This window comes from Lissotriton vulgaris, chromosome 10 (assembly GCF_964263255.1).
Source record: "Lissotriton vulgaris chromosome 10, aLisVul1.2, whole genome shotgun sequence".
In the NCBI taxonomy this organism is placed as follows: domain Eukaryota; kingdom Metazoa; phylum Chordata; class Amphibia; order Caudata; family Salamandridae; genus Lissotriton; species Lissotriton vulgaris.
The window spans coordinates 296,498,794-296,522,606 of record NC_141698.1 but is presented as its reverse complement, the minus strand read 5'-3'; positions in this window follow the sequence as shown (position 1 = coordinate 296,522,606).

Genomic DNA, 23,813 nt, shown 5'->3' with positions numbered 1-23,813 from the left:
GGAGTAATCCGGTGTTCCCAGGACGGGGGCTGAGCAAAGGGCATCCCGTAACTCCTTAAAGGATGCTTGACACTCAGGGGTCCAAGGAAGCGGGAAGGGGGCATCTTTGGCCAGCAAGGCAAGTAGAGGTTTTACAATGAGGCTGAAATTTGGTAACCATTGTCTGCAAAAAGAGGTGAGGCCAACCAAAGAGCGGACTTGCTTTTGTGTTTTTGGGATGGGGGTGTCTAGGATGGTTTGGATTCGATCAGGCGTAAGTTTCCTCCCTTCTTTGGACAGGAGATGGCCTAGGTATGTCACTTGTGGCTGGCAGAACTGTAATTTCTTTTTGGAGACTTTGTGGCCATTTTCTGCGAGAAAGTGTAGGAGTTGGACAGTGGCTGTGATTGCAAGTGGGGTGGTGTCAGCGGCCAAAAGGATATCATCGACATATTGGATCAACACCACTCCATCTGGTAGCTGGACGGCGTCCAGCTGTCTTTTGAGGGCCTGGCTGTAAATGCTGGGACTTTCAGTGTAGCCCTGGGGAGCTCTACAAAATCGGTACGAGCGGGATTTTAGGGTGAAGCCGAAGAGGTAACGGCTGTCTGGATGGATGGGGATAGAGAAAAACGCATTTTTGAGATCAATAACAGTGAAGGTGGTGGCAGTGGACGGGATGAGGGTCAGAATGGTGGTGATGTCTGAGACTACGGGGTATTGGGGTACAACCACTTTGTTAATCTCTCGCAGGTCGATGATGAAGCGGTACGCTTTCTCATCTCCCTCGCCTTGCTTCTTAACAATGGGTAGGATAGGGCTGTTGCAGACATTGCTAACCACTTCTTCGACCACTCCCGCATCTACCAGAGACTGAATGATCGCTACCAGTGCCTTCTCGCCCTCGGGCGATATCCGATACTGTGGGAGTTTCGGGAGCATGGCGTCCTGTCTTACAGTTATATGAATGGGGTCAATCATCATTCGTCCCACATCAGAGTCATTTTTGGCCCATAGGTACGGGGGCAGGGCGTCGAGCAAGGACAGATCACAGTCATTCAGGGAGTACATGTGTCGTGTTGGGCAAGATTTAGGCACGCTCGGATTGTCGTACAGGATGACTCGGACTCCATCTGGGGAACACCTGATAGTAGCCCGAAAATGTTTCAGCAAATCAATACCCATAATGGCGTCAGGGGAGTTGGAGGAGAGAAAAAATGTTGTGGCAGTGGTGTTGTTATCTAGGTCAAAGGAGATAGGTACGGACAGGGGGTTAGTGGAGGGCGTCCCATCGAAACCTATCAATGTAATGTGTGAGCCAGACAAGGGTGCCCTTGGAATCAGTCGTTTCGATAACACACTACGTGTCGCCCCAGTGTCTACCAAAAATGGAGACTCTGTACCCAGGACCTTAGCAGTGACGTAAGGACCTTGCTGGTCAACACAGAGCTCGACTGGATCCCTCCCTTGCCCCTGGCAGTCCTATGCAAAATCGGGGGCATTCTCACCATCGGATAGTTGATACTGATTCTGTCGGGGACGGTCAAATGTGTTCGATCTCCCTGGTCTGTCATCGTTGGTGTCGTTTGTGTACCCTCGTCCTTGTCCCCTATTTCTCGGCCCACCCGCTACGTCCTTGGGGTCCCTATTTCTGTTCATCTCTAACAGAACCGGACACTGGGATTTCCAATGACCGAATCGTTTGCAGAAGGCACACTGGTCCCCGCTAATGTCTCTACGTCCAATGTGGGGTGTCGGGTGTGGTCTTTGGGAGGTGGATTTCTAGGGGTGGTCGATTGGTAGTTCCCCCTGTGGGGTTCCCGTCCGACCGCTATACCTTGTATCTGGGCTATCATCACCCTTTCTTTCAAATCTTTCGTCTTTTTCTCGGATGCCCTATCACTCTCATTCTTCTGGTGCTCGTAATACTGAGCCATCTGAAGGATAGCTGCGGGTTTGGAGGCCCCCCAACTACTCTCACTCGTCTGCAGCTTTTGGGAGACCTCTTGCGATAGACCCTTTACATAATTTTGCACAACCAGGTGTTGTCCGGTTGCGGTGGTCATGTCTTGGCCACTGTAGTCGGAGAACACTGTCTCGAATCGGGAGAAGTATTCCGATACATCTTCCTGGGGTTTCTGACGACAGGCCGTGACTACCGACCAATCTACCTTTTTCTCTGGGATCAGTGTCTTTAACTTCTGAACTAATTTGTCTGGGAGTTCTAATATGTCCTTTACTGGTTTCCTTCCGGGCTCTCGCTGTCTATCTAGCTCACTGAGTTGCTTCCAGGTATGTCCGAAGAGATCCGCGTGGTCAGCCTTCCGGATTTGCTTCCACACGTCAGCCGGCAGGCATAACCAGAAAAACAAGTCAATGTCCGCTAAAGTCATTATCGTCGAACCCAAGGCTGTGCCTAATTCGGTATAGAATGCTGTCGGGTTCTTTCTTAAATCGGGCAGAGTTTGTCTAAAGGTTAAGATATCTTGTCGGTCTCATGGTTGGTAAACCCAATTGTACACAACCCTCCCCTTTGCATCTACATGGTTAATATCGTCGTTTGTTCCCTGACCACGTGGCAGAACCCAGTAAGGGGCCGCCTCTCTGATGGGCATCATAGTGTTGGCTACTTCTACTGAGGACTCGGTTGTTTCAGGGACTGTAACCTTGACTTCTGGTTTCTGTTCCGTGAGGTGGCGGAAGACCTCAAGCATTTGCATGAAGAGGTCCGTCGCATCACGTTCAGTCCCATCTCCAACATCAATCTTTCTATATAGCGCTGTCAGTTTAGCGGGGCCCTTACTCTGATACCTATCCTCATATGGTTCAGGGTGTGGTAGCTGAATCGTAAAATGAAATGCCGTCTGTGGCTGTCGGCATGTGAATTATACATGTTCATTGTGTATTCTTCGCTCTCCTTCCGTTCTACTAGTGTCTTTGCTATTTTGTCAATCCCATCCCGCTCATCTTTACTCAACCTGTTTGGTCTGGCTGGTGGTTGCTTGCTAGCCTCGGGGTCATCTGGCGGTGTTGCTAATGTGGCTGGTGCGGTGGCCGTGAGGGCTGGTGCACTAGCGCTAAGGTCGCTCTCGTTCGCACTCAGGGCTTGCAGGTGTTGTTGGCAGGGGGCATATGGAGGGGGCATGTAGATGATTGGGGGACCTAGCAGTAATTCATCGTTCGCCCGTTGTTTGGAGGGCAATTCAGGGTAGAGCGTAGAGGGGGTCCTAACAGGACATTGACCTGTCAACCCTGATTCTTGTTTTTGTGTAGCTTCCTTTCTTTCTTTTATTTCTTCTTCTAGTTGCTTAGCGGCTAGGTGGGCTGCCTTTCGTAATTCTTTCCCTATTTTTGCTTCTTCCCTTTTTCTTCGTTGTTCCGTTTCTTTGCGCCACATGCCGATACTATCGAGCATAGTGGGCGTAGTCTTATTTTTCTGAAGTGCTATTTCTAATGTTTTTATTTTATGATCATCAAAGGAACCTATCAGTGGCCACTGACTTTCGGGGTTCTTCTTTGTATATTTATGCCATAACTTAGTATAAGCTATAGCGACTAGTCCATGCTTAGTGAACATGTCCTTATTAGGGGTGCCCTCCAGTGGGGCTTGATGGTTCATCTCTAATAAGCGGTCCGGGCTAGACAGGCTACCAATCAGTGGGGAGAAGATAGGCATGACGGGTTACAACGGGGACAAAGGTCTGTACTACCTATCTTATCTTGGCGTGCAAAGACTAGACAGAATATTTCTATTCTCCATTGTTTGCAGGCGGTGAATACCTCAAAAGAACCAATACCGAACACTTAATGTACGGTCAATCAAACAATCAGTGGGGAGAATAAGTTGGCACGACGGGTTAAAAGTTTGCGTTACCTACTTTTTCTCTACCTGCAAAGAGAGACCTTGTTCTTCCCTGTTTGCAGACAGAGAATCTCCAGACAACAATCCGCGAACAACAGTTCGGGAAAACAGTGGGGGAGGAAGATAGGCACGACGGATTACAACGGGGACAAAAGTCTGCGTTACCTATCCTTCACTGCTTGCAAAGGGAGAGCCTGTTGTTTCTCTGTTTGCAGACGGTGAATCTCCAGAAGAACCAACAAAAGAGTAATACTAGTATTATCCAAATCAAACAATCATTTCGTAATTTTGTCGCGTTTACACGACCTTACCCGGACCGCATGGACAGTTTCCTGTCTTCCGAATCCAGCGCCCGATCGTCCTCTATTCTTCGTGATGTTCGCAGCACTCCTGATGGTTCCCAGTCAGGACCGTAGATCACTCGAGAGAGGTCTGTTCAGAACTAGTGAAGTTCGGATGATCGGCTGTCAGACGAGGGTCTATCGGACAGGAGCTCTCCCGATCGTTGCAGTCGTTCACTCTGTCGTCGGGACCTCTCCCACTGGATCCACGTGTCGCTGATGGGCCCCACGCTTTGGGATGCCAATTGTAGAAAAAGGGTAGGGCTGCTGGCCTGTTTCACGATTGCCCGGTGTTAACCGCCTCTATACCACTCTAGTTACCAAACAAAGAGGCAGGCGCTGGAGACTGAAAGGCAGGAAACAGAAGTTTTTATTACGACGGAGCAGAACACATCAGATCAGACAACAAGGTATCATCTCGAGGTGCTCTAACAGCCTCTCTGAGGTCTGGCCTCTTATACCCTGGTTTATGACGTGTGAGCATTCTTTATTGCATAAAAAACTCTGTGAACTCATAAAAGAAAAACATCCCCGTAATCCTCGTGTCAGACCCACCCCCACATGTATCCACAATAGAGGTCCTCACCCTGCTGATAATAACAGGGGGCTATCACGCAGCTGAGTGTTCCGCCGATTCTTAGGATGTGTGCGCCTGATCGTATCCCAGGGGGTGGGGAGGCCAGGATCAATAGTGGGCCCTTTGAAGAGGAGCGACTCCATACAATAGGGGGCAGTAAACTGTATCTCCCGGCTAGGCGATGGCCTCGGACCTGTGTGGACAATCGGACTCGGGGGAAGGGGTCATCAAAGGAGAGGTATTCATGCCGTGTGGACAATCAAGCGCGGAGGGGGAGTTTACCAACAGAGGGGTATTCATGAGAAGAAAGGAGGTGTTGGTCAGGCGCGAGCGTGACTCCCAAGGACAGAGTCATGCAGAAGAAGGTTTATGACTTGCCCATGTGAGGGAGGGGGGGGGGAAAGGCCAGGGTGCGCGGAGGAGGCTCGCAGGGTCAGGGGAGCACGCTGGCGATCGATCGTGGACAGGGAGGCCATGATACCTAAAATGGCTGTCATGCATGTTGTACGTGGGTGACAAGCTGGCGCAGATGATGTTCAGCTCGTGTACTAAAATTCCACATTATAAGTAAGGCTGTTTGCCTCCATGGGAAGCTAACTGCTTTGGTATTTTTTATTATTTCACATAGGAAAACATATATCACAGCAAACATCTTTAAGACTAAAAAAAAATATGTTTTTTATTTTTTTATGCATTGGAGCAGAACTTTAGTGCTCCAGCACTAAGTCTGTGATCCAGCAATACCTCAAACCGTTACTCATGTTAAAATATGCTATGGTTAACTTCAAATTTAACCATATGTTATTGATCTATACAATGGTATATAGACAGCATAGTAATACATAGCATTATGTACTGAGATCATACTAACTTTGTTTCTCTAGGCACAGAAAACAATCAGTGTGGTGGTCTTACTTTACAGATAGCGTGTGATTCATGATAAATAGTGCAATGATGACTAGCATTTGGAATAATAAAAACTATTGGAAAAACTAACATGCAATCCATCGAAAAAGGATAAAAAATTTCACATTACACCCCATTGGGCTAGTTGGGTGTATGCACAGATAAATCTATGCCAAAAATCATCCACATTATGCTCAAGCTCAGCTGTCCTGAACCTGTGTCTCTGGACCAAAAACTGAATCACTACTTGAAATGTGGGACCCCCATGTCAGCAATGCGTGTAATTTGCACCTCAAAGCATTACACTAAAATACAGAAAAAATAACAAAATTATTAAACTTTGTATTTAATTTACAAAGAAATATGTGAAAATTGAAATTGTAATTTTAATATAAACATTCAGAATTCAGTTCTTTTTCCAAAAATTGAAGCCATATTCTAGATTCAAAGGTACCACTTTGTCTTTTAGCTCCTAATGCATGCTTACTTTTTGTCAACGCATACGACTGCTTCGATTTAAGCTTCCAATCGTTTCTACGAGAGGCCGTTTGCAGTACTTGCACTGCTCCCACAAATCCAGATAAGTATACCAACTGAATTTTTAGCTTCCAATTTCGAATTCCTTCACCTTTACAGTGCATTTTAAAACTTTACAATTTCAATTTTTCATTTTATTTAGATTAGACCATTAAACTGCGAATAATATTAAATTCCCTAAACAGTCGCAGACCCTGTGAGTAGGTGTTGTAGATGTGCGCAGGTTCGCAGTACACAAGTTAGGAACCGCTGCCATAATAGGCAAACAAATTCAAATCATAAAAAATGTTTGAACCAACCCTGGGAAATAGTGCTTCCAATGGTCGGAATCTGTTAGAAAGTTGAATTGATGACATCCATACCATGGTGTGTGATGTTTTGCCAGTAAACGTATACTCAAAAGATTCGCAATCTACCATTCCCTGACTTGACGGCCTATTGGATGTCACAAGTGAGTTTTGTAACCATTAATTTGTGGGCAGCAAGGGGTAATCCATGACTGTTATCCTAACCATCAATAGGAGGAAAGGCTAGGCTAAAGGATAGTATAGCGGTTGAAAACCTGTCAATAATTCCCTGGAACTCCACCGTCTTTCTCCGTCATGGAGACTGTTCAGGCATAATATTTTTTCTATCACAATAATAAAGTCATTCTTTGAAAGACATGGCGAAGGTTTTATGAACTCCTTGGGTTGGTCATTTTCATTCTTGATTTTGATTTCAAATCACTTCCTACCTATTTCTGTTAATGTTGACACCTCTGTAAATGAGAACTAATACTCGGTGTTCTGACTCTAATGGAGCTTTTGAATCTCTGTAATTTTCTTGACTAACTTAATTTAATTGATGTCCCCATTTTTATTCCTCATGATGAGATTATATACGACTGTAAAAAGTCCTGATCGATCCCACCACCTAAATATGATGATCATGCTTGGGACTCCAGAGAAGCCTTTATCATGGAGAGGGCTGGCAATGTCCTCAGAAGCGTCATTGGGTCACAGGTCAATTCCGCCCCAAGCATTGATTAAACGTTTGTAAAAGATCCTCTGTTTTCAATTTTCAGGAAAATGTCCCATCTTGAGAGTGATCATTGCATACAACGTATCAAAAAAGATACCTCTTATCTCCGGTGTCATCCTTACAATAATTTCAGGTTACAAATATGTAATGCAATTGACTCTCCATTGTCTGTTCTCAAATGATCTTAAAAGGCACACTGCTCAATTGGTTCCCATTCTGACCATACTGTTCAGGACAGTTTTTTTTTTTAAATGACAATTTGCATGGAATTTGGAAGGTGCCATTTTAGTTTTCATTCATGAAAAGATATTATGTAAATGTGCTATTAATCTACTGTTTATAATCTATGCTTTGCCACTGCATCAAACCTTTTCCTAAAATGCTGATGTTTAATCTATAGGAGTGGCCTAAGAATCAGGGGGTATCTCCTAAGTTTCAATCCATATTTAATGATGGTTTCCCCACAATGCTCAATACCGCAGCCCTAGCATTATTGGCATATCATGCGATACGCGGTATGGGAGCCCACTGTAATGTGCATTAGTAAGCCTTACTAAAGCTTTCAAAACGAAAACATGGGTGTCTTCTATTGAAGACAAAACACGACTTTGGCATCATGAGTTGGCTAGGACACTCACCAGGGACCCAAGGGCCTAGTTGCAGTTTTTTTGCTGGACTGAATGAGTATTCAAAAACAATGAGTTGTCATCCTGGTGTGAAACTGAGCTGTGGGCTTGCTCCAACCTTCTTTAATATATACTTAAGTTACCTTGAAGTAGATGAGAGTTGCTTCATAACTTGGAGGGGAGCACATTGGTTCATTGTTGTGCGTTGCAGATATTATGTTACTGTATAGGACACCAGTGGGCTTACATTGGGTGCTGGACCACATGGATACGTACTCTAAGTCAAACAGTCTTAAGGTCAACTTAGGCAAGTCCAAGATACTTTGTTTTAGTCAACACACCATCTGCCCCCAGCGGAGAGTAGGTGGAGCAAGTTTGAAATCAGACAGTTCATATAATTTTGGGGAATGCCATTTTATATTAAATTGAACTGATGCCTAATGATCTCCCAAAAAAGTGATCTGCAAATTTCTTGCTTGGGTGTTCACTTGTTTTCAAAGAGAAAATTGTGGGTTAGCCCAAAAGTAGGCAATTTGGCGAAAGTAATTTCTGTCCCTAACCTATGAAATTGATATGGGATGTACGTTGTTACAACGCATGCTTTTACCACGCATGCCTTTACAACGCAGGTTTTTCAGCGCAAGTCGTTACAACGACTTGCGTTGGGGGTGCTGGATAGTGAATAGTTTAATTTACTATTCCAACTCCAGTCCCCGTGGATAGTAGGGAAGGTGTCAGCAAGAGAATCACTTTCCGACTCCTCACCCACGCACACAAGGCTCTCCACAACCAAGGCCCAAGATACCTCAACGACCGCTTGACCTTCTACACTCCCACCCGCCAGCTTTGATCGACCAGCCACGCCCTCGCCGCCGTCCCCCGCATCCGAAGAGCCACAACGAGAGGAAGATCCTTCTCCTACCTGGCTGCCAAGACTTGGAACTCCCTCCCCATCCACCTCCGCCTGACCCAAGATCACCTCTCCTTCAGGAAGCAACTCAAGACCTGGCTGTTCGAGCAGTAGCGGACCCCCCTCCCCCAAGCGCCTTGAGACCCTCCGGGTGAGTAGCGCGCTATAGACAAATGCTTTGATTGATTGATTGATTGATTGATTGAATATTAAATTAGACTATTACCTATCCTACAGCGCCCCCCCCAGCGCAATTCGTTGTAATGACTAGCGTTGAAAAACCTGCGTTGTAAAGGCACTGCGTGGTAAAAGTTGCGTTGTAAAGGATGTTTCCCATTGATATGTGGGTTCTGGGCTTTATTATTAACTTGGACGAAATTGAAGTGTCAATCCCTGGAAAGTGCTTGGCCTATGGAAGTCAGTTCCCTTTGACGCTGGTAGATTGGAACATTCCATAAGATCATCTCCGATCTGGGCATTGGTCCGGTCTTTAAACTAGTTGTGCTGCATATCTTGTGGCGTCCCCAGATCTCTGCGGTCTTTGAGCAGGACTGAAAAATAAAATGTTACTATTTACAGAGACATAAATATTACACAAGTTCCTCATTCTAAATTGTAAATGTTTATGACTGAAGGAGACACTATGCAAACAACTATGAACAAAGTGACAATTTAAAATTATCAGTAAGAACACCCCTCCAAAGGTCGTTTTTTTGCAGACCCTCCACACGTTTTTAGAGATTACTTGTGCTTTGTCTTTCTCAAGAGATATAGCAGAACTTGCAGGAAAGGCAATGCAATGGGTGGGGTTGTAATCATGCCATCATATTGTAATGGAGTGCCCCCTCTGGCTTCTCCTAGACAGATGTTAACCTCCCCGCTTTTGGCAAAGGGTGATTGGGGATTAGTGAGTTCCGGCACACACATTTATGCAGTTCAGTTCAGTATCTTTATTCGGTATGTGTAAAACAACCATAAAAGTGTACATACCTCAAGACTAATTAAAAGTGCACATAAAATACAAAGCAGATAACATCTGATGTACAACATGGCGCCAAAATTGATTACACCTAAAAAAGAGCATACATTAAACCTGTTTGTGTTACACATGGAAAATATTGAAGAGTAAAAAACAAAACAAGAGACGCTTTGTCGGCAACATGGGGCCATATTTAAAACACATAAAATATATATTTAAAAAGCAGATTCATTTCTTAAAAATCATCAGGGGGTCATCGCTATGTTGATGCAACAATACTTTTGCTAGCATTGACAGCTTTTATAATAAAAAGTGCCACATTAAGGCAAACCCTAGCATCGTTGAGTTCAGACAAGTATTTTAGTGCAGCAAGATGTGAACCACTGCCATATGCAAGCAAAAGTGGTTTTAAATAGTAATTCCTAAGACCCAAGTAAAAACCACAAAACACCATGAAGTGCACAGTGCTCTGCTTGCTCTGTCCATCACAAGGGCAAGGGGATGGACGGAGGACACATTTTCATATTAGGAAAGGCCACTAAGTGGTGGGCGATTCCCAGTCTGAATCTGACTAATATGAAACGATGCATAAGGTTGGAAAAGTATGTTAGAAAATCTTGGTAGCCCACATTAGAAGTTAGTGTACGATACAACTTTACAGTTGATTTCCTGCATTCGAAATCACGCGGAACATCCCTTCTATGATTCATGAAGATTTCTCTGATAAACAGCTTCCTAAATGATAATACTTGAGAGGGATTGGTTCATACTGACATTTTAAATAATTTACTGTACTGCAAACTGATGTAACTTAACCAGGGAATCTTCATGGCATTATCCAAAGAAAGACAGTCTAAAATAATTGATTTTGTAAAGCTAGTTTCCTCCTTGGACCATATGGAGTACCAGAGCAGTAATGGGCGAGATGCAACTATATCTATAAGATACAGTAGCCCCACTTCTTTATGTATGATCTCTGAAGAAGCAGAGGTTGGAAGGCTGAGGAGGCGTTTGAGGAAACTATTTTCCTGCGTCTGTAGCGCAGAACTATTGTGGTAACCCCAAATACCGGCCCCATAAGTTCCGATAGATAAAACCCTTGCCCTGTAATTTGTTTTCATCTCCTTAACTGGTCTAGAGCCCAGTTTGTTGAAAATCTAAAAACACCATGGGTGCTTCTAGCAATCTTGCTCGTGCCATTAGCAATTTCACAAGTCCACGACCCGGTTCCTGAGAAAGTAATGCCTAGGTAGCAGAAAATACCAACCGGGGTCACAGACAATTGATCCATAGAAAAATGTCTGCTTTGTTTGTTCGCAGACCCGTAGACCATAGTGTGGGTTTTACTTTAATTAATAATTAATTTCCTAGAGGCAATAAAATCACTAAAAGCATCCATTAAACGTTGCTGCCCCACTGGAGTCCTGGAAAGCAGGACAGCGTCATCTGTATATAGAAGTACATGTGTGGGGCGCCTATCCACTTGGGGGGCATCGGCATGCACTGCTTGTAAGGTCCCATCTACCCCATTAATAAACAAAGAAAATAACAAAGGCACTAGTACACAGCCTTGCTGAATGCCTCACTTAAGTGCAAAGGTATTGGTGCATGCCCCCCTGGGGCCATAACTGACTTTACTCGTCAAATCCTAGTATAATCTGGCCGGGAAATAAATGATTGGCATGGGTGCCCACATTGCAAGCACAATGGACCAAAGATTAATATGATCTACTACATCAAAAGTGCTGCTCAAATCATCAAAACAGAGGTAAAATCTGCCACCTTTGGCACAGGTGTATTTGCCTATAAGTAGATCAAGGTTCACACATTGCACTAAGGTCCCCAGGCCTTTCCTGAAACCAAACTGGACGGGTGAAAGTATAGAGTAATCCCAGGCCACCTATTCTTCAAGTCTTTTTAACAAGACTTTACTCATCACTTTCACCGATGAACCTAAAAGGTAAATAGGCCTGTAATTTTTGGGATCTGATTTGTTGCCCTTCTTAAAAATAGGAACTTTAATAGATGTGCACCATGTCGGTGAAATCATTGCCACTGCAGCCATATTAAAAACTCTTGTTAAAATTGCCACCCATAACTCAACATTGTTCTTAAAAACATCTACTGGGACCCCCTTCTTTCAGGGCCCATGTCACTTCTTGTGACGTAATGTCTAAGGGTATAGGTAAATATAACATGTGCTCCTCATTTTGAGTGGTTACCGTTGGTGTCATAGATGGGCTAAAAATACTTGTAAAATGGTCAATCCATGCGTCACAAGTAACATGTGACAGCAGTTCTGGAAAAAAGCCATCCTTTAAAAAAGGGGAATTAACAGTATCCCAGAAAAGTGTACTATCCTGTATTCGCTGCTTGGGACAGTATAGTATCAACCATGCCTCATTTTGTAGCTTTTCCCCCTAATTAATATTATCTCTTTGTGTTTAAATCAAAGGGATTTGAACAATAAATTGTCTCTAGGTCATTTACAGAGGGCCAATTTCAAATCCCTAGTGACAGTGGTACATGCATGGTAGAACCAGCCTATACGTCTGGTCGGGCCAGTTTAGCCTATACGTCTGGTCGGGCCAGTTTTGATGGTACGAGTCAAGAGGGCACTAATTATAGTAATAAGGCCAGTATATATAAGTATCTGGTATGGGGTAACCACGTCTTCCAAAAAGTACATGATAAAATTGTAACCCTTAGTACAAATGTCTTGCAGAAACTTGGTCTGATGCACTCCATTCCACCTAATACTGGTTCCATTGGGTCTTAATGGGACAATGACTGTAACACAACTAGGGCTAGTGGCAGTGGGCCTGCCCCAAAAGAAAACTGTCAAGATAATACAATTATGGTCACTCATACCTGGGCAAACTGCACATTTATTCAATTCCTGCCTAATCTTAGGAAACTGGGCCAACCTCAGAGTTGTTAAGTATATTTTGACTGGTAGGCAAGTTTTCAGGAAGCCCAATTGATTATTGCTTGATTGAGTGTCAGAGACAACTAGTGATGATGGACCCTATGGATCGTTTATTTTTAAACTGATGAAGCGTGTAATTATTTAATGTTGTTTATTAATATTTGCTTGTTTCTTTCAGCTGCTAAAATGACAATTAAAAAAGGTAAACAGTGGATTGTCATTAAATATTTTATTCATGGCTGATGTCCGAAGAATTATCTTTAAGTTTAATATATAAATGACTTAAAAACTATTTACTCCCCAAAGTTTTTTTTGAACAGCTAGCTTATTATCCGCATAAACAATAAACAGTACAATTAAACTTATGATTTTTTTATTTACTCCAACATAATTACTCGGAAATGCTTTAAATTCAACAGCTCCTCTTCCAGGAACATGGTGTTCAAGTGTGCTTCATTTTTGCCATTCATATACAATATTAGAAATGTAGTTGTCATTTATGCCCACATGCATCAAGCGTTTTTGCATTCGCAAACGGCGCGAATCGCAAAAACCGGCCGTTTGCGAATGCAAAAACCTTTTTTTTGGGCTGCATCATTTTATTTGCATTTTTCGCAATTTAAGAAATCGCATTTTTTTGCGATTTCTCAAATTGCTATAGCATTTAAGAAATCGCAAATTATGCGATTTCTTAAATGCTATGCATGATTTCTTTTGATTTGCGAATTCGCAATTTGGAAGGGGAAAATTACCATGAAGTAAACCTTCATGGTAATTTGCGAAAAGTTTCAAAAATGCAAAAAAATGCATTTTTGAAACTTATATTTTACACACACACATGCCCTTGGGACATGTGTGTGAGTAAAATGTACTTACCTGACATTTCAGGGGTGCAAGGAGGGGGGGGTCCTTTGGACCCGCCTGCACCCTTGAAATGGCATTCTCATTTTGCGATTCCTTAATTGCGAATTCGCAAAATGAGAATGCCTTCCCATTGAAACTTGCGATTTCTTGATGCATAGGAATTTGCGATTTCTAAATTGCGATTCCTTAATTTTCACAATTTAGGAATCGCAAATTCCTACAATGATGCATGTGGGTGGAAGACCTCTAAGATGAAGCCATAGTAGAAGACTATAAAATAAATTGGCAGACTGTTGTTACTGTTGGAGGTGCATGTGTCTTACAACAATGTCACACGTTTTCTATGCTATGTAGAATTCTGCACACAAGTGGGATGTGTGCCATAACATTCCTAGTAGTATGTTTGGAAACCTGTGCCTCGTACAACTTTCCAGACTCTAGAGCTAATACTGGGAAAGTTAGGGAATTGTAAAAAGAAGTCAATCTGACGTCGTACCTAGGCGTCCCTTCTGTGAGGGCTGATGTACTACTTTGTTTTCAGGAATAGATCTCCTTGTGTATTTAGTAATATATGTAGGGGCCTCTCTAGGCTACATCACCGCTTTGAACTATAGTCAACTGCCAATGAGAAGTGAGAAACAAATTTCACGTTTATTGTTTTGTGGTTTTTTTTTTTTGCAAAGTCTTTTATGGGGAAAATGTTGGAACATTTTTTCAGCGGATTACAATCTGGTAAACATGGTGAATGTCAGAATATCCTTAACCACAATATCGGCTTTAATATCGTTTGCAACAGTGTCGTTTCATTGGATGTGGATATTCCATTAACTCGAATACAACGAAATAGACGAAGACGATAGTTAGGACACAATGATTTTGTTTGGCGGTATTTAGCTCACAATATCCTTGTACTATATATCCTGTAACCAGCAGTACAAATTTGCTAATTTTTATAAGGAGTACGTCTTCCACTAACTACAGCATTTGCTGCTATTGCGTTACCATTGTTCAGACTAAAATAAAGGTGCTTATTTCTCTCTGATTGTGGAAGAACGTGTCTTTTTAAAGCTGTTGAGGTAGCGTAGTTGGTTAATGCTCCCACTTTGGAGGTCTCCGTGCATCCGAACGGGCACATCCTCAAACATAGTGAGTTAGCTTAGAATGTATTTTCTTGGAGGTAGATGAAAAAAAGTGTTTTTTTCAGCCTGTAATTGACAGCTACCATCATGAGAATCAGATATCTCTTAGTGACGGCTACATAAATGGAGAGTCCAGGTGACTGGGCAAATCAGCTAAGTTGAAAGTGTGCCACACATTCCTGCTCTTTCCACTACCAGCCCGTTTGTTGGGTCTAGCTGCTAGCAGACCGATGAAATGACTGCGCCTGCCAGGTTCTTTGAACTCACTTCAAACGAAAAAGCAATATGTCCTGACTCTGCAACTCAGCTGGTTCCTTAATCCATTTATCCAATTACAGTTGTCCCAGGATTTACGTTGCTTCTTTTCCATAGCCTTTCTGTGTTTGTTCAGCAATTCAGCAGCCCACCATGCACTCAATTGTACAATTTCCCCCCATGAAATTTGTATGAAAAAACAACCATTTATTTGATGCAATTCAAGGAACGATTAGGATGTTTACTGCTGTGCGCACTGTGCCTTTACTGCCATTGGAGCGCTTCCTGTAAACAGCAAAAAGGTATTTTTTTCTGGATTTTTCTAGTTATTGGGTGCCACCATTAAGTGGCGCCCTAAGACTCTCCCCTCACTTACCTATGAAAGCATTGGCTTTATGGAATCAACAATGAGCTGATAACAGGTTGGCCAGATGTGGTGAGGAATGTACTGCTCCGGCTAAAGACGGATACCACATGGTGTGAAATTTACTTGATGCTCTAGTTGCTGAGTTTGTTAAACTCCTTCAATTCTGAGTTCTCCTGGCACAAAAATGGGGACTTACTTGCAGAATTTTGAGCTTTCAACATCAAGTTGTGCATACACTAGAACTTAACATACCTGTTGGGTTTTGGATCGCCTGGTGAATTTCGGAAACTCTTTGAATTCTCCCTTCTAACGCCTGCGGCAAAAACGAATGCCATGCAAGAGCAGGCGCTAGAATGGCGAAACAAGATTACTTTTATTTCTCCTTGTTTTTGCTTTTTCTACGTGCAGCACACATAGAAAGAGCAAAACACTATTAATGACTGTTTATGTGCAGGGAGGTTTTTCCATGTGTGTTGTATTCTGCAGTACACATAGAAGTAAGAAATCGCTATTATGGTTTGTTTATATGCAGGAAGGGACACCCAACAATCCTTCTCTGCAACACAGGCACCTTTGCACTCTTGTGCTAGGCAGCTAATTTTAGTGTCAGCGCTAGGGAAAACACAGGGCTACACTGTATTGTTGTAAATATGGCGTTCCCTGCATTTTCTTAAAGTCAGAGCGTGGCGCTGCCACATTTGGCGCACCTCTGTGCTTCAACTTTGTGTTGTAAATATGCCCTATAGTTTTATTTACAACTAGCAGCCTGTCCCGACGTTGTCCGGGTATGAATTGCTGCCGGCCAGTAGTATATTGTTTTGTAGGATTTTGTTTTGATAGCATTTCTTATCTGTGACAGGCCTGTGAAACGCTCTTATTCACAGTACACTGCTGATGCACTTAAGAGTGCGCGTTCAGTAGTGTGTGAACTCGAGTATCCCTACTTTATTTTTCCTTGCAATATTATATAGTGCGAACTCGACAACATGCATGAGCACAATTTACATTACAGAAGAACACATTCATTTGTGGTAGGCATGGGGAGACAAAGCGATTTGCCTGGCATCACAGGATGTTGAGCTGATGCCGAGATTTGAACGTAGCTCTCCAGCTCTAAAGTTCGCAATTCTAGAACTTGTGGCGGGAGGTGTGTCTAAAAGTGTATGTCAGTGCTGAACATCAATGAAAGAGACCTGTACATTTTTCAAATGGGTGGTGAAAAAATATGAGTATGTTGCTGGAGATGTGGGTCGCCATGCCACCAATGTACTTACCGGGGGAGGGTAAACACCCATTATTCTGCAACTTTCTTTCCGCATACCATCACTCCGCATACTTTCATTACGAAAGTACCATGACGCCGCAATGCCATTATAACGCATGGCATTACATTTTATATGCTTTTAGCACGCATACATTTACAACGAAATTCGTTGTAAATGCATGAATGGTAAAAGCATGTTTTTTTTTAATGTTTGGCTAAGGTAAGTATGGGTATAGGGGTATATGTTTTGCGGTACTGAGGTATATGTTTTGGGGTGTTTGGGTATTTTAATGGTTCAGATATAGTTTTGGGTTTTGGGGTACAGGGGTATTTTTAGGGTTCAGGGCTAGGTTTGGGTTTTGGGGTATAGGGGTATTTTTAGGGTTCAGGGGTAGGTTTGGGTTTTGGGGTACAGGGGTATTTTTAGGGTTCAGGGCTAGGTTTGGGTTTTGGGGTACAGGGGTATTTTTAGGGTTCAGGGGTAGGTTTGGGTTTTGGGGTACAGGGGTATTTTAGGGTTTAGGGGTAGGTTTGGGTTTTGGGGTACAGGGTTATTTTTAGGGTTCAGGGCAAGGTTTGGGTTTTGGGGTACAGGGGTATTTTAAGGGTTCAGGGCTAGGTTTGGGTTTTGGGGTACAGGGGTATTTTAGGGTTCAGGGGTAGGTTTGGGTTTTGGGGTATAGTGGTATTTTTAGGGTTCAGGGGTAGGTTTGGGTTTTGGGGTACAGGGGTATTTTTAGGGTTCAGGGGTAGGTTTGGCTTTTGAGGCACAGGGGTATTTATAGGGTTCAGGACTAGGTTTGGGTTTTGGGGTACAGGGGTATTTTTAGGGTTTAGGGATAGGTTTGGGGTTTGGGGTACAGGGCATATATTTATAGGGTTAAGATGGGTTAGTGTTTAAGGGTGTTGGGGTATTTTAAGGAGTAAGGGTGGGTTATGATTATGGGGTGCAGGGGTATTTAAAGGGAGCAGGGTGGGATTAGCACACAATATGAGACATGGCATGAAGGGCGGAACGTACCACACGCCCCCAGCGTTTGTCACGCCCCAGCACACGCCCACAGCACAACACAGACACGCCCACAAGGGACTACTTTGCTGGCACGGTTCTTTTACCTTTTAAATGTATATGGTGGGCGTCTGCATAGCCTATGTCCTTCTGCTGCAACTGCCCTTTCCAACGCTGTATTGGGTGTTGTGATTGGTGCTGTGGTTCCTGAGATTACCCGCCTCAAAGGTTTGGGCTCTCTCTTTATTATATTAGTGTGGATGAGTAAGTGCTGACCAAAACTGGTTCAGTCTCACTAAAGAGCCCAGGTGTCAAAGTGTAAGGAATTTTCCCAAATGTATTTCAGCCAACGGATCAGTGAAGCACGTTGATTATTAACCCCTTCCGTACTCCCGTCGGCCGACGGGAGCACTCCTTCCCTGGTGCTGCGAACGGCCAATGGCCGTCGCAGCCCCGCCCACTCATTAGAACGCCCGCACCGTGGCGGAATTTCTGCCACAGTTAAGGTGTTAAGCAATGGGAACATGTTTTTGTTTATCAGGGTAAGAACACAACATGGGCGGTAGTAACAAGTAAAATAATAATACGAAGATGTGCACTGTAGGATGACAGAGAAAGAACAGAACCAGGCTAAGTACTGATCAGGGTTTTAGTCTAAAGATAGAATGCAGGAGGTTCAGAATTAACTGCCAAACGAGGCAAGGTAGCAGTTTTATTTTGCAGAAGGAAAATTAAGTAATGTTTTGCGTAGTAACAACACATATTCATTCAGTACTGATAGAACCAGGACTCACACGAGCAGATGGGCAGGGACTTACTTCTTACAAATATATGTAGAAGCAACAGACACTCACAAGTGCACAGAAAAGAACTCCATGGCCTTGCCCACCCTCAGTTGTTCACTTTCGGTCACTTTATGGTTTGTTAACCTCTGTCCACATCATATCTTCGCCATTGCAGATGACTAGGATGTGGCGAGATGTTATGGTTTAGGTAACTATTGATTCACCTGTTTTCTCACATATTCGACTAGAGGACTATTCTCTTTGTTTACCGGACTCTGTAACAGTATGTTCTTGCAAGGTGATCTCCGCAACCAACTTGGGAACAGTTCACTCTATTTTTCCCAGATTTGGTTACTTCTGACAAGTTTTCTTCCACTCTCACTCCAGCTTCGCTATGGTGGACCACCAGAATGTGAGGAGATACTTGTTGTATCGACGGGTCACTGCCACTTGCGACCTCGTTGTTTCAAGGGGTGAGCTGATCTGGGCCCTCGGCCTAAATAAATTACAGGAGCGTCTGATTGCGCGTGTGTGTGGCTCTCGCAGTCGTGCGCCTGACTGGCGTTACGCATGCGCGCCACTGTTTATTTTAACTCTGGTCACCTGACCTTATGTGAAGCACCAGTTGCATCACGGGTGCGACACAACATTCCTCCCCATCAAGATCAAACAAACTTTAGACTAACATTACAGCTCTCAGTTACCCCAGCAGTCCATAACGAGAACCAGCGCACCAATAATAATGTATAAAATAAATCTGAACAGTCTTACGTGAAATAATCTCGCAAACTGCGAGTTGGCTCAGGATTTTGACGAAGGTGATACTGGGAGCTTCCATCCCCACTCAGCTCCCCCTCGGCTGCGTCAGGATGCCAACCGCCACAACCCTCAGAGGGGCTGCTGGGCACCTCAGGGCACTACTCTGATGCCTCTCCTGGAGCCAAAGCCCTTTTTGGGGTCCATTAACATCTCTGAGTACTGAATGTCTCTGCTGACGTGTCAGTGTTCAGCGCGGACTCTGCTCGAGGCCCGTGGGGGTCCTCGGGTGCATCGGACAGGGTTGACGGCTCGGAATAGGAACTTTTTGAAGTGTGATACATTTCTCATCACCGTTTTCCCTTCCTCTCCTTGCGATGTTCCAGGTACCTTTCACAATGACGACAGTCCAGGGTTTCTTTGGTATGGTGATCAAAACTTGCTGTTATGCATCCTGCTTTTGAGTAGGACTTGGTCACCCTTCAACCGGGTTATTGGCTGGGCCTGCCGACGTTAGCTGACGTGAGCATGTGCACGTAGTCGTTGAGCTTCCACTTGGGCCTCATCCAGCACGGTCGGGCACCACTGAGGATGGTGGGGAATGGAGTCAGTGATCACATGTCCCATGAGCAGGTGTCCAGGGGCCACACCTGTAGTAGTGTGTGGTGTTTGGCGGTAGCTTCGGAGAAATGTAAAAATTGCCAGTTCCACAGATTGCTGTTTGTCGTGGGCAATGTGTATCACTTTGTTCAAGGTCCGCATAAACCTTTCTACCTCTCCGTTGGCCTGTGGCCACCTCAGGGTGATTCTCTGGTGCTGAATTCCCAGTGCAGCGAGGTAAGCGGCCAGCTACTGCCCCTGAAATGGATGCCCATTGTCCGTACTCAGTTCCTGAATGAGGCCGTGAGTCACCATGATCTTCTCCAGCTTTGGGCTGACTTCCACAGCATTTGTCGAGTTGTTGATCTCAACCTCAGGGTACTTGGAATGGTCATCGATGCCCACAAATATGTGCCTCCCAACCGGGAGGCTTCTGAAGTCCAGGCTGACACATGACCAGGGTTTCTTGGGTCTGGTTTCGGGTATTATCGAAGCGCATCAGGGAGTCTTGCCCGTCGCCTGGCATTACTGACACGAGCGGACAGTAGCTTCTATTAGCTCATCCATGAGGAGAAACCATATCTTGGTCTGTAGCCTTGACTTGGTTTATCATCCCCTGGTTTCCAATATGGGCCAGGTAACCTACTCGGGCCGTCAGGGCCGACAGGATCACTAGCCTGTGTCCTCGCAGTAAACACCCAGTGAGGTCCTTAATAAGTTTTTCTCGGACATGATACAAACTGTCCATGATTTGCTGTTCATCTACTGTGAGTATTTTCCACTCTTCTTTTGCCCTGTGCCATTTGCTGTGTTTTAGGACCAGTTTGGCGCGTTGTAGGCATTCATCTTTGTCCGTTTCCACTCTTAGCACATCCATGGAAAGCGAGAGAGGGCAGGACAGTGCTGTGACACACCGAACATACTCCTCCGTACCAGCTGCATCTTCCTTTTCCTGAGCAGTGGCCACTCTTGGATGGCGAGAGAGGTAGTCTGTGGGGTTTCTGGATCCTGGCTGATACTCCACTTTGCAGTTGTAATTCTGTAACTGCAGCATCCACTTCTCTATTCTGGGTGGCGGCTTGGTCAATGTTCCAAAGAACAGTGCTACCAGGGGTTTGTGGTCAGTCCCCACAATGAATGGTTTTCCGTACACGTAGAGATGGAAATGATGGCACACTTCAGTGTATTGCGATGGCCTCTTTCTCTATCTGGGAGTGCCGTTGTTCAGTGTCAGTGAAGGACCGACTGGCAAAGGCTACTGGATCCCAGTCTTCTTCCTTGTGCCGCTGTTGTAATAATACTGCTCCTAATCCTGTTGGACCAGCGTCCACAGCAACCAGCAGCATCTTCCTCGGATCAAAGAACGCCAGGGTGGTGGCATCAGAAAGGGCATCTTTTATGTCCTGGAAGGCCTTGGCCTGTTCAGTGTCCCACTTCCAGGGGACGGCGTCTTTCGTGAGTTCTCTCATTGGTTGAGTGAGCATCGTGAGGTCTCTGATAAACCGCCTACAGTAGTTCACCATCCCGAGGAAGCTGTGGACTTCGGTGACATTAGTGGGGACTGACGCATCCTTAATGTCCGGGACTTTGTCAGGGTCTGGGTTTACTCCTTCGGCAGAGAAGGTGTAGCCAAAGAATTTAAGTTTTCTTATAAGGAATTTGCATTTTTCCTTGTGAAGGGTGAGTCCAGCATCCTGTATTCTTCGTAGGACCTGGGTAAGGCGTGAGTTTTGCTCTGAGATTATTTTGGCGTGGACCATGATGTCATCACTGACATTTATGACTCCCGGCATGTCCATTATTAGTTCATGGACTACATTTTGAAAGACCTCCGCCATGCTGGACACCCCAAAGCTTAGGCGGGTATATCTCCGGAGGCTGACATGAGTGGAGAATGTTGTTATGTTCCGGGAGGCCTGGTTTACTACTATCTGGTGATATCCAGATCTCAGGTCCAATTTCGCAAGCCAGCACGCTCCGGCCATCTCCCCGGTCAGGTCATCTACAGTGGGAGTTATGTGGCGCTCTCTTTTGAGGGCAGCATTGGGCATCCTCATGTCCATGCAGATCCTGACTGCCCCCGGTTGCTTGGGCTTCCGAGTGACGATGATTGGGGAAACCCACGGGGTGGGTCCCCGGTCACCTTTTTAATGATACCCGCTGTCTCCAGTTTCTTTAGCTCTTCTTCCACCAGGGAATGCAGATGGAATGCCTCTCGCCGATGACGTAAGGCTACGAGTTGCACTGTGGGGTCAATGTGAAGGTGTACTTCCTTGTCCTTGAACTTCCCATTCCCTTTGAATATGCTGCGAACTCAGCTAGGATGTGTTGAACGCATTCCTGATGTACTCCGAATGCGAAGGTTACTACTTCCAAGTCCTCCGCATCCCGGCAGCCTAACAGCATGCCCTGTCCGTCTTCCATCACATACACATTGGTGGTGATGGAGCAGGTGCCATGGGAAATCGGGGTCTTGAATCGGCCTTTTATCTTAAGAGGCATGTCCTGACCATAGGCAAAAACCGTGATTGCCATGGGGTGTAGCAATGGAGCGGGGTCTATGGTCTCATATAGTGCTGTGGCCATGATGTTGATCGTGGCACCAGTGTCCACAATGGCCATGGTGTGGTGTTGGCCTACTTGGATGTGACATTGTGGTAGCCGTCGGGCTTTCTGAGTCGCTATCTCGCTCATATGTACCTTGTGCACGACTCGTTCCTCTTCGTCATCATAATCCATGTCACTGGGCTCACCACCACCCTCCGGGACTGAGTTGACCGTCTGTCTGGGCTTTCTGTACTTTTTCGACCGATATACCTTCTCGAAGTGATAGAGCCTTCCACATCCTGTGCATCGTTTACCTTTTGCTGGACACACCGCTGCCTTGTGAGGTGGTCCTCCACAGTATCCACAGGTTCTCGCCTGCCATTGCGATGCAGTTCCTGTTTCTTTCTTGCTTGACCGAGGCGCTGGTTTTGCCGTTACCACATTCAGGGGTTCCATTTTGACTGAGGACTGTAACGCAGCCTCCATGTGGGACGCTCAGGCCTTAGATAACTCCTTGGTACGATCAAGCATCAGTATGTCCGTTAGTGACTTTCCTGACTCCTCTAGGATCCTTTAACAGAGCTTCGCTGACGCAAAGCCTTGGAATACTTGCCCCCTGATCTCCTCCGTTCTCATTTCGAAATCCACACGTGGACGCTAGATTCTTTAGTCTGGCGTGGAATGTGTTGAGAGATTCCTCGGGAAATTGGCGAGCTTGTCGGAATATGAACCGCTCGTAGTCTTGGTTAGCCATTGGTTCAAAGTATCCATTGAGGGTGTGGTGATTCCAGGGCGTTGCCTCTGCAAGCGTCTTTGTGATGTTATGGATTTCCTTCCCCCCGAGATGTAGTAGCATGGCCCTCTTTTGATCATTATGGACCTTCGTTGCCTCAAAGAAGATGAGTAGCCATTCAACCCATTCTTTCCACTTTGGGGCTTGCGCAGATGGGGGCCCTCAAACACGAAAGGCTTTATGGGAGGAATGGTGGACATGATGACCCAATCTTGTTCCTTGCCAAAGCTCTTTCTCCGCTGCTGCGCTCAATGTTCAGCTCTGAAGCGGAGGAGGCATGATCTTTCTTCCTGGCAGTGCCGATGGCCATGTGCACCAGGCCACAGGGCTGCGCAACACTCCTCCCTGCTCGCCAGTGCCCTCACCACCTGGGCCCAGGAAGAATGCAGGCGTGCGCAGGTAAGGCCGATAAATGTGCCGAGCGGGCTGAAGGCGCACTGTAGCGCTGACCAGTGGCATGTGGGCACGAGACACGCACGCGCCTAAGCTCCGAAATGGCTTTGTGGAGAAAAATGGCCATGCACGTGGGTAGCGGCAGCGCCGTAGCAGCAACTCACACATGTAGTGAGCCGAGCAGGGGCGGTCTCGCTGAGCATTCCCCAGGGCGGCCGTACACACAAAAGCTGTGAATCCCGCAGTGGCATTAGCACCGCAGGGCCTGGAATGCGCCCTCGCGGCCAAAAGGTAGTGATGAGGCGGGGCACGGCCACCCTCATGGCCAGTTGTTGTATCAATGGGGTCACTGCCACTTGCGACCTCGTTGTG